Source organism: Manduca sexta, chromosome 18 (assembly GCF_014839805.1).
Source record: "Manduca sexta isolate Smith_Timp_Sample1 chromosome 18, JHU_Msex_v1.0, whole genome shotgun sequence".
NCBI lineage: Eukaryota > Metazoa > Arthropoda > Insecta > Lepidoptera > Sphingidae > Manduca > Manduca sexta.
Window position 1 is genome coordinate 1,303,238 of NC_051132.1, and position 12,724 is coordinate 1,315,961.

A 12,724-nucleotide genomic window follows, 5' to 3' on the forward strand; every position below is an offset into this window, starting at 1 on the left:
GTAGCCTCTGTGTTATTCCGATGTATAGCCAATATTACTGTAAAGTTTCATCCAAATCCGTTCAGTATTTTTTTCGTGAAAGAGGAACAAACATATATACATACATCAATCCTAACAAACTTTCGCTTTTATAAGATTAGTAGGATATTTCCTATTATTTTAAATATACATTGCGTTGTTTATAGTATATAAAAAATAAGCATGTCAATTCCAGGATGTTGAACGTTGGACCGAAAGATCAGTGACACAACGTAACGGCAAAGTTACCCCTAAACGATAGTTGTAATTGCACTATCCCATAAAAAAAAAACCTAGTAAGATTTCCGAAATACACTTGCTACGTCTAAGCAGGCCCGTCTAAGCAGGGGTCGAATATCGATCTCTCGTTTTTGTAATATTGATGCTATTCTTTGCAATAAATTCTGAGGTAGTTCTACTCATTCTATATAATGAATGATATACATTATCATCTTTTAGCAATTCTCTTGCGGCTACGAACAATCTAGTTGATATTTTCTGTGTAATTAACAATGTAATCTTCGTTTTCGGCGACTTCAAATGTGGTAACAAGCCAAAGTAACTTTTCGTTGTTCAACATTGTCACTAATGATTGAATGAATACGTCTCGTGGACAAAGTTCAATACGCTGTGCGTGCAAGAAGGGTTTTGAAACGTCTATGAAGCTACGTCTCCGTGGTCAACACGCCTTAGCGTACATTATGATCTATTTAAGCATCTATCTAACGCGTAGGTTCAATCACGAATCGACAGACGTGGACTGTGCAGCGTGCGTAATGGCCATTAAGATGCATGCTAATAAGCAATTTAACGCTCCATTTATGGTTATTAACTTGCACAGTTTATTTGAATTTAAATAATTAAAATGCATTCGAAGTGAGATTTTCCATTTACATTACAATAGCTGTTTGAATAAGTCATTGTCTGTATCTTAGAGGTGCTGGGATATGTTTTAAATATTTTAACAAAACAAAAGTTACTGGCTGATAAATTAAAAAAAAATCTATTGTATTTGCAATGTCTATTTCTGCTGCCAAGCGGCATTGTGGAAATAATGTAATTCCGGCTGGAAGGACATTGTAGCCAGTTTAATAATAGGGTATAATGAGAATTAATGTTTCAAGTTTATAGAAATTCAGTGTCCTACAGTGCTTCGTAATTCAAAGTTTGGTTGTTGTTCTGTTTATGGGCGATAGTAAAATTTACTACCAGGAGTAGTGATTTTCCAATGTCACGATAGATTTTCGGAAGTTAACTGATTTCAAGTGATCAGAAATTTCGACACAAAACGCATCAAACAGGAAAATAAATATTTTTAAATTGATTCTCAGTTTGAAAAAACTAACATGAGGTATCCGACATTCAAAAAAAAAAAAGAGTATGACGTGATACTGAAGATTACACATTCTGTTCGATATGGTGATAGGATTGCTTTACACATTATGAAAAGATAATATAAACTTGGCAATAGTTACTCCAACTGCCCAGCTCTTCGTGAATAAAAAATATATGTATGTAATATTTATAATTTGTAATACTATCACAGATTACACTTCATACTGGTTAATTGCACAATTTAACCAAGTCACACCGGAAACATACAAAAGTAAACTTCCGGAAGTTAACTTCGATATTTTTATTGGAAAACTGGACTTTCCACATAAAAATATCTAATAACTCTTTGTATCTTGTTGAAAAAACTTTTTAACCAATTAAACGAGGGTGGTTGAATGCATGCCTTAATTCGTCACTTCGATTGGGCTAAGTTTTCGCGGGCGCTGGCGGGGTGGCCCGGGGCGGCGCGGGGCGCGGCGGGGGTCCACGCAGGCGCCACTTCCCGCCATTTTCTCAGTGCGGGGATGCCAGCTTTCCGCTTAATTGTACGGGTTGCGGAGATTATTGGGGTTCAATATTTTCCCGGGAGTTTTTGGATAATAATTATGAAAATTTACCGGATTTTTCAAAGTTGGTGTTCGATTTAAACGTCGCTGAAATGATTGTTACGATGTTGTTATAACTGTCTTCAAATAGAGAATAGTTTTATCAGTCGATGTAGGTTGTGAAGTTCTAAGTATGATTTGTAGGTTCCAAACCCCGAGATGTGTGTTATGTCTAGGTTTGACTAAATGTTCAAAAGAAGATCTTGATACCAGCTACTCGATTACTCGTTAAATTATCCTACATACATTTTGGACATTAATTGACAAATGGATTAAAGCGGAACAGTGAATCGAAACCAGTTGAGGTATATTTATAACATGTAGTGAAAGGAAAAGATTTAGTACCTACTATTTATTTTATACTCTGTTATGAATATATTCGGATATATATTGTGTTCGATAAGCACAAGCTTGACGTTAATCTATATAGTCAGTTTCTAAAAATAAATGTTAATTACAATGAAATCGAATTATCCCATCAAATTCAATCAATAACGCCGAACGATAATTAGATTACTAGTTAAAGGTGCCAGCATTTTCTCAGTTAATTTTATCAACTCGAGTGGCACGTAACTTAATAATTAACCGCAACCCTAATTCCCCACAATCTTGCCGGGTAATTCTCGCCACCCGTGCTGGCAACACCACTCTCCAGACCGGCCAGTCGTTTTGGCGCCGTTCTCGCGTGCGGTCCACGCTAAACGCTCTCCCGCGGCGACATCGTGTTAACATTAAATTATTTGTGTCAAGTTATTATTTCAGTGTATTGAACGTGTTGTATTGTGTTGTAGTGCCTTCCTGTGTTGCGCCGTTGGATGTTTGTGTTGTATGTAAGTATGTTTTTCTCGCTGTATGTGTCCAGACGTCCCTTAGACTCGCGATCTCCGCAGTTCTTGTCTTCTTCGCTCGTAAATAATGCCCGTATGTAGGTTACATCTGCAGATTGCGCCCTTGTTGTGATATAAAAATATATTATCAATTTGCCTATTATGTAGTTTTTTTGCGTTCACAAAACTCGAGAAAATTTTGCGTAAATCCTTTAGAGATGTTGCTGATTTGCACATTAAAAAATTAGGTCTTTTGAATTCATAACTAGAATGTAGGTGAGGGCTCATTGTGAAATTGTCTTATTTTTCCAAAGTGCAGGAGTGACGTCAATTCGTCGACTGCACTGTCGAAAATGTAGAACGACTGAAACTTAAACTATATTGTTTTTACATTACTATCGTCAAGTAAAATATTGGTGTACCCGCAAATTATCTTTTTGAATAATATATGCGGTTCTTTTATTAAATATTTAAGTAAGACTATTTATTTTATTCGTATTAATTAAATGGATTCAATGACTTTAAGTGCACATTGATAAGTTCGCAAAATTAACATCGAAATTCAGTTTGATTAAATCTGTTATAAGAGTTTAAATGATTAATGTCTGTAGATACCTGATATAATTCGATTTCAAAACCTTTATACATTTTTGATAATGTTTTATTTAAAATATTAACAATAGAAATTACATGACGTGTATTCAAAATGTATTCAATTATTATCATTATAAATTGATGGATATTTTGTGTTCAATTTTAACAAAATGTCAGAATGATAAGGGTTTTGCATTTCTTGTCACTAACGTATGATGACTTCCAGTTCTAATAATTCTTTCGTAATGATATAAATTTTTCTTTGATGCGCTTGTTTTCGTGGATTTCACCGAGAAAAGAAATGTGACAACATTGGCCCCTTATTATTAAAATAAGTTTAATATTTACGATTTAACAAAATCTAAGGATATATTTTGATATTTACATTCCTAATTTTTAATCGCATATTTTGGCATTTAAAAAAATAATGGATTTGAACCTATGTAATTTAGTTTCCCATCAACTTTTATCGCAATTACAACGTTATCATGTTAACTAATGATCTGACATCCAAACTAGGTATTCATCTAGTAATATGTCAAATTCTTAGTAAAATACTCGAGACTAGCTTCTGCCCCACCTATGTTTAAGTTAATATTATCATGATTAAAAACCTAGACAGTGGTACAAAGGGATAATGTATTCTTATTACTGAAAGAATTTTCAGGAGCAATGCCATACATTAGTGCCTTTAAATTAAAAATATTTCTACAACTTTTAGATTTCTTATTTGAAACTACGAGCACTATTCAGATTAAAAAATCAACTTGTTTAAAGTACTGAGGTAACAAACAAAAAAATATATTTGAATTGAGAACCTCCTCCTTTTTTTGAAGTCGGTTAAAAATATTATGCTATAGTTTTTGATAGCAACTGCATGTTTGACTCTAAATGATGAGTGAGAGTGAGAGTCGATCTGGACGGTTATCCACTATCACCGTTTTGTGTTTTCCTGCCACCAAGCGTCAGTAAACGAATACAGGTTGTATAATTAGCAATATAGTTCTAATCGTATTGTGAGGATAATGTATGAGCTGATGGGTATTTTTTTTAAACTCTTTTCTTACGCCTTCTTTACTAATAAAATTCAGATAATATTTACACAATTAAAAAGCTTTATATTATCTAGTGCTATCGCAAACTTATTCTGGGAATAGACTTATAAGTAGGTGAAATCATGAGCAGAGGCTAGTAATTAATAAATGTATATTTACAAAAAAAGGTTTCCCAATGAATTATTTGTTTCTTAGCTAAACTATTTTGGCTAAGATACCGTACACAAGTAGCTTGTTACAGAATTCAACGAATTTCATAATAATTGCGGAGGTATTTCCGCTGACCTAAAATTCTATTACTACAAAGGAGCTCTCGACTAAAGAAAAAGTATCTATATTGTAGCTAATTTGACGTGTGATGGTAACTTTATTGCTTTTATATTAATTAAGTTAAATCGACATTATATTGGCTGTAATATTTTTATAATATCTTTGATCTATACATTGGTATTATGAAGGTTATTCGTGTAATATCTGAATAAAATTTTGTATAAAAATCATAATTGGAAGGCTCACTATCCCTAAATGAAATATGTACCCTAAGTAGATCATTTTATTTGGTTTGAGACTTTCTAAAGAAAATTGACGCAGGCGGAGACGCGAGCAAAACTTATCTCACTATAATAGTATTAATGCGAAAGTTTGCGAAGTTTTTGTATGTTGGGAGTAAATGCGAGACTGGTACGGATTTACGAGTATATGCAATTCTTGGTACGCATAGAGAATGTCCTGAATAAATATAATACTATGAAGTCTGCCAATCCGCACTAGGCCAGCATGGTGGACTAAGGCCAAACCCCTCTCAGTAGTAAAGGCCCGGGCACAGGGCTAATATTATTATATTCTATTATAGTTATCTCAAAAACAGTAGTAGTATGAAATATCACACTTTGCGGTGAACAACTGAACGTCAGAGACCTAATTATCTAATATTTCACATTAACATGCATAGATGGTCATCCTCTGTGTAGTGGGCGATGACTTGTAAACGTGAGGCCACCGGTTCGATTATCGTACTGAGAACATCCACGATACGGCTGTTATCGTAGAAATTAGATGTCCTGTCCCCTGTATTTTATTTGGTTTTCTCAATCATAGCCCAACTATGCTTGTACACTGCTAAAAGAAATAAATAAGTCATTGTTACAGTGTAAGTTACAGAGGTAGAACGAATAAGTCTTATTTTAGACGTATTTGTCTAGAATATGTAAAGAGTTACACACATATATACATAAACATAAAGCCTCTCATCCCTGAGACGTAGGCAGCGGTGCAAAGGAACCCAGTTTTCAACCTATTGTTCCTTCTTACAAGCGAGTTTATACTGACCATAATTTCCAGACTCCGGGCATACTAAACAGAAAAACAAAATTTTTCATTTTCCTGACTCGGGATTCTAACCTGAGAATTCAGAGCGGTAGTTGCCCCGCGCCTGTAACTACGCCACTTGCCTCGTATGTAAAATTATTAAAAATCATCGCAAGAAAATGGTACAAATATACTGATATAAAATTTAGATCAATCATAGTATTGCTGACGGAATAAAACCTACCTGAATATTTCAGTGGTAGCTTCAAAGCACGTCGTTCGGCGAGCGGTGGATATTCAAATATCGGAAGCAACCCAAGTGGATAAAATATCTCGAATGGTGTGTCGTCATGATATTACAAAGATACAGTTATGCTACTAGCCTTGAAGTAGCGCTGAGTTTGTTTCGCCGGGTATTTTTTTATATGTTCATGGCAAAATGATCCCACTGCACTGATTAGTGAAGAAGAGTCCAGATAGTATCGACTGACAGATGATTTCTGTCGCCAGTTGATACAGTTATGCCGCCCCTTTGAAACCATGCATTTGTGTTCTTAGACAAGCCAGGGCTTGATCGTAGCACAAAGGAATCAAGTACAAAAATATTAAAACAAGTTTTAAAGTATAAATCTGGTGATCATCAGTATTTTTGCCAGACTGGTGAAGGGTTCGTATTTATCTCGTAAGAAGGTTATATCTCATGGTTCTCTTTATGTAACGTCCAACCAAGTCTATTAGTATTGTTTGGATCACATATGTAGGGCGTATATTCAATGCTTTGTGTGGAAAAGCATTATCTTTTCAAATTTAATTAGTCCGCCTCTTTTGTTCGCCGTAGGTGCGCGTTTTTTAATTCTCATTCAAAAAATAAATAAAATTGCATCGGATTTCAAAATAAAAGATTCTTCTTCACCATGTTAAATGTTAGCTTACGAGATTTTAATATAATTGGTCAGGCTGTTTGACTATTTTGGTAGCATTGCGTACATGGTGCGACTGTTTCTAGTCTAGATTTCTGGCTCGTGTTGAGTAAATTGATATTAGGTGTTGAGTAAATTGATTTTGAAGGTCAGATTGAAGTTTAGCATAGTGCCCGGTTAATAGTAATAGGTACCTTTTGACAAGGAAAATGTGACTGTTACACCTCTGCCTACCCCTAAAAGAGGAAATGCTTGATGCTATCCGTTCATGTCTAGTTTTTGGTTTCAAATAACCGCAATAAAGTCTGTTAATAGTTTTATTTCAACCACGTAACCTAATTTAGACGACCTCTTATCTCCAATGTATAAAAAACACATTGGCTTAACATAATCATCATCTTCAAAATTTTTCTTCCCTTGCTTACTAACGATGGGATTACACACCCAAAAAACTCAATTTTCACAAATTCCAACAATAATCTATTTAATTACATTCCACATTGTCAAGTATCAAGGCTATTGTACTGCGAAGGCTTTGGGGGATTTGAGAATCCATTTAGTTTTACATCGAGGGACCAGGGAGGGTAAAGGAAGCCACCGTCCGATATTAAGTGAAACCGGATGTAATTGACCTCAGGGTAATGCTCTGTTCAAAGCAACAGGGTACTACAGTGCAGAAAAATGTGAATGATTTTTAGTCTTATGATAGGGGATGGTTTCAGGTGAGATGGGGTTGGGTACAGTAATATCCAGATACTAGCTAGCTTAGAGATTTGTAAATAACGTAATTTTTTCTCAACTATATTGTTAGTACATGACAAGTAAGGTGATAAGGAGATGACAGGTAAAAACTCTATTTGTATATGTGTTCAGTGTGGGATGCAGTAATTACCTTTCTGCGTAACCGTCAAAGGATAAATGCGTGAGTTTATGCAACTGGTCTCAGTATTATTAATATTAATTTTGATTTATGGTTTAACAAGTGGACTATGGATTATATGTACAATTGTGTTTTTAAATTTATATCCGGTTAGAAGGACCAAAATATTTTTGGTAAAAAGTTTTTTTATACATAAAACACACATTTATAAACAACTTATTCATATCCGGCTCGATGAAACACAAACGTTGATAAACAGTATAAAATTTTTGTTAAATGACTAGAATTTGTGTTTCATTCCCATCCACTGTTTATTTAAGTGAGTTAGGCTATCAAATAATTCGAATATGGAAAACTTTATAATTAAAAATGGAATACATGCCAATTGTAATAAAAAAATATTCATGCATCGAACAAATAAATCCATGGACATAGAAATGGATTGAACAGTATCCATACAAATTCAGCTTTATAAAAATATATAAAGCGATTGTACAATACCTGTCTCATCGCTGAATTCTCTGATTTTCTAGGGGTGATTTTAGAGAAGATTAACGTCTGAGGATGCTGGGTGTACAGAAACTGACTCGTGAAACTAATTTATCAAAATTGTACGTCCGGTCTTTGGATAAAATTTGGCATTTTTTTTTTACTTGTCGTGTACCGCATAACGGAATCAGTCTATGTACATACAGTTTTAACTGTCCAGCATAATGATGTCTACTTGCGAGGGATAAACATCTCTTGTTAGTCAGCATTCTATCTGAACCCCACTCTACTTACCACTAGGTACAGCGTGGTGACTACGTCGTGCCCTTAAAAATAAGACATCCAAATATCGAAGAGTTTAAACATCTTCTCAAACTTTACCCATTATAATATTAGTAAGAAGTGAGATTATTTAAACTAACATAAAGAAGTTTAGTTTGCGAGTAGGAGGTAATCTTTGAATAAGATATGATTCTTAAAATTCTTTCACCAATGAAAATGCTATGATCTACTTTTTACTGCAAATTTCTACTTGGACGGTGCTGTGAGCCAAAACAAGCAATTCATAATTTATGTGATTCAATTTCCTGTTCAGATTATTGTGCTCGTGAACAATAAGAAACTGAGATATAGTTTTAACTTGCAATACTGTTGCATCCCAGCTACGTCGGACCTAATCCCGAATTATCCCGGCTGCTCCTGCTATTCATTCCATTTCAGTTGGAGCTCGCTTCTTATTTAAACTTACATCTGTATGAGAGAGATTTTTTATTTAACCAGCTTTGTTTTGCCGTGCTTGGAATTTTTAGCTTAACGTAAGCTGGGGTTGACAGGGATGCAACTGGTGCTAGAGCTTATTTGGTACATCTATAGACAATGCTATAGGTATGTTGCTGTTTTTGTTCTGAGTAAGGTTCTAAGCGGCGATAGCCTAGTTGGGTGTGTTGGGAACGTCCGGAGGTTCAAATACCGAGGACACGCCTCTGACTTTTCTAAAATTATATGTGTTTTATTTATGAATTATCGCTTGTTTTAAAGGTGGAAAAATCTTACTTTTAGCTTACTTAAGATGCTCTCTATAGAAATCTTTTGACTAAAAGCAACCTTTAGTTTAAGTGGGTAAGAAGAACTTCGGATATTTAACTTGAAGGTGTAATGTTCAACGATTATACGCGTTATAACAGCTGTTCTGTAAGAATGTCTTAATACTTATTGTAATTCTAATCCGTATTGCCGTCAACTGCTAATGTGTCTGTACTTCGGGGCATAGCTGTGATAACCGTTAGCATTAAAATGGTTTTAGTACCCCACAGGACTCGTAATGCTGTTTAGGCTAGTATGTTCTTGCAGCAATATATTCTAGAAGCATTTATGCTAGGGTCAATATTTGAATAGTTGTATACTCATGTGGTTTGCTTCACGTCCGACAAGTTTCAAATTAGCAGAAGTCAGCTTGCCATGATTGTTTACGCGATAAAAATAGCTTACCGAAGTTATCGCGAGTTATGCAAGTCTTCATCTAAAGGTAAAAATAAGGTTTGAAGTCGTTGCTTTACAAGTTAAATGTCATTTCAAACGCTAGTCGGTACGCTCGTGTGCATCTAACAAGTACAAATCTATACGAGTATATTAATACATGATGATAACACTTTGTACCCTTTTTAAAAAGCATTGCGCGTCCGAAGCAATGTGAGATTTGGAGTAGTAAATGTTCCTATAGAGAAGGAGCGCAGAAAAATAAAACATGAATTCAGTGGAATATGATGTGATCCTACATTGTCTATTCGTAACTATTTCGAGCAGCGACGCTTCTAGAAGCTAATTATAGAATCTGCTTAAGTAGAAACATTTAAAAAAGTCAATTGACCAATACAAAACTAATCCAAACATTTTTACTATTGGATGATAGAAACCATCAAACTGTATCCTGAAAGCGTGTTGACACCAGTTACTTATTATGTAATTTTTCTAGAAATTTCGTGTTATCCCAGAAAATGCATTCCTGTCGAAATCCTGTTGAAAAACTTCTGTCTACTAGGCTTCAAATGATCAGTTTCGCAGTTAAAGAAGTGACAGTGATTCTGTTAGCATTTATAACGTCTGTCGATTGATTAGCGCTGTTGGAACAAGTCTGTTGCAAATTGACCTGAACGTTGATGGCGTGCCAAAAGGCGTAGAATCTGTGTTTGGCGGAGCCGTGCCAGTTTGTATAACATGAAGTTTCTGTCACAGGCCGATGTAACCGATGTGTTTGGAGAATGTAGGCATTCTTTACTTTTTTTTACGTGCACAGCAATACGACCCCACTGCATCTGATGGTAAGTGGAGTGGGGTCCAATAGAACGTCGACTGATGAGAGATGATTACCCCTTCGGCAGTCGACGGAATTATGTTGGCCTGATGGAACTGGATATACACAGGATTCTGGAAAGCGATACACTTACGTGGGAAGTGTCCCGCCATAGTGATGGCGGGAATAAAACCTTGGTCGATGGTCGCTATCCGAGCGGATAAGATATATCCTACCACCAGCAAACAATGGACATAGCAGTACATAAGGCAATGAGAGAAAACGTTAAATTTGCAAGATCACCTGAAGTTTAAGAAGAGCCATAATAAGATAAAATAATCTTTGGGAAAAGATTGATTCGACGATTCTGGCCGTATGTGTTAAATAATACTAAAATTGTAGGTGCGGTGCCTGGCTTTAAAAAAGGGTTAAGAATTATCGAGTGGAAGGAATTCTACTTATTCTAGCTATGGAAAAGTTACTTATTTTACCTACATTATAACTACTAAAGAGTTTTACGGGAATCGATTTCAAATTTAATCGTATTGAAAATATATCCACTACATAAACTGCGCAAGAATCAAACCCAAACTGCCGCTGACCATCACCCCTACAACATGTCAACCCTCTCAACTAGAAAACACCGTCCAAAATCCAGGGCTTTAAAAATCCCACGAGGTCCGTAATTAGCCCGAGTGACCTATTTAGAAGATTGGGATTTGACCTTGACAAATAGATTGCGGACCCTGAGCCGGCTTACGGCGCCGGTGATTTATCGCGGGGTATCAATCTGTACGGGGGTAAGCACGATACGATGCTCTCACAACATAAATAACGATTATAAAAAGTCTTGCGAAGGAAGACTTTGTTCGGTTAAGATTTTATGTCGGTAAATGGATGGTTAGTTTTAGCTTATACGTTACTGCCTACCCGTTAAGGAGATACGTGTTTATGATAGTCACGATTAGACGTTGCGTAAAACTGGATCAGAATAAAGAAGCCTGCCAAATCTCAAAAATTGGTTGTCATCAATTGTATATAAGCTCACGATTTTACCCGAAAGGATTAGGCAGAGACGCAACTTGGCAACTTAAGCATTTAATTTTACATAGCCGAATTAAAGAATTAAACTTAGAACTTGTCAAACTTTTCCATTTTTGTATAAAATAGACTTTGTTCATACAGTAATCTACTTTAGGCCTAACTTATAATAAGGACCATGTCGAGCGTACAAAAACGGTGCTATTTATTCTCAGTATGATCTTTATACTCAAGTTTAAACAGTCACTGAAATTACCACAGAGATTATGGGTTGAAATTTGTGGAATGGAATTCCAGCCGACGCGAAGGCGCCGAGTTGACAGTGCCTAGTAATTTATTACAAATTCTCATGACTGAATAGTTTCTTAGTAAAACATTAGCACTAAATACAGACCTAGGTATATAAATTTGAAGTTTCAATTGAAATGTGGCGTCTACAATGGCATTTTGATTATTATAATGTTGGTATTAATTTTGTGTTCGAAATTCAAACAATTGTTTTCCCGCGTGAGAATGCAAAGGAATCTTAAATCATACAGCCAATAACGTTGATCTATATTCTTATATTTGATATCTGTTTATTAATTTGAATATTTATTTTATAATTATTATCTATATAGCTATATTTTGGTGGGAACTAGGTAGTATTTTTTTGCATTTGAATATCTCACATAGAAATTAGGACCTAAACTTGAGAATTCATATTTCCATAAAACCAAAGTGACTTTGACTGCTAACATTTGTAGAACATAAACTCACTAGAAATATGACTCAATTACAATAATGCAAAAATGCCCATAAAAACATTTCATGTCTTTTTTAAAGCAATTAGTCTTGGTTAAAATGAAATTAAGATAAGTATGAAGTATTGCTCGCAGACGTGCTCGTTCGTATAAATATACGAATTACACGTTCAAACTGGCTATTTACTCTTTGTAATATAATTATGGTGTTTCTGTGGTGTGGCTGTTTTATTGAAAGTCTTTGTATTTACGTAGTATTCAGTTTTGAAACTTGTGGAAGTTGGGATCAGATCTTGAGTAAGGTCAGTGGGCCATATTCCGTCTACAGGCAAATCCGTCTATTTTCAATTACGGGCGTTCTTTTCGAAGGACAGCTCCGATTGCCGTATAGGTAAGAGAGTATAAAAATCTCCTATTCTACGGCCGTCAAAACTGTTCTTCTTTAGAACCCTCGTGATTGCAAAAAAACGGATATACCTCCGTAGATAGAGGCAGAGACGCAACCAGGGCACCCACTTTTCACCAAGTATGTTCCGTCCCATAAAGTGATAGGGGATGAGCCTATCGCCATATCGGGCATATATTCAAGACTCCGGGCTGACACTGAGCAGCAAACGTC

At 35.4% G+C, this 12,724-nt stretch overlaps 1 protein-coding gene across 1 annotated transcript in view; it reads left to right on the top strand.

The window, feature by feature from the left end:
* The first annotated feature begins 2,631 nt into the window (after window positions 1-2,631).
* The window catches only part of LOC115447622 (alpha-2Da adrenergic receptor), a 386,941-nt gene continuing 376,848 nt past the window's right edge, over window positions 2,632-12,724 (top strand). The window contains exon 1 of the mRNA XM_037440030.1: window positions 2,632-2,788. The gene's annotated coding sequence lies outside the window, so the exon portion shown is untranslated. The remainder of the gene's footprint in view (window positions 2,789-12,724) is intronic.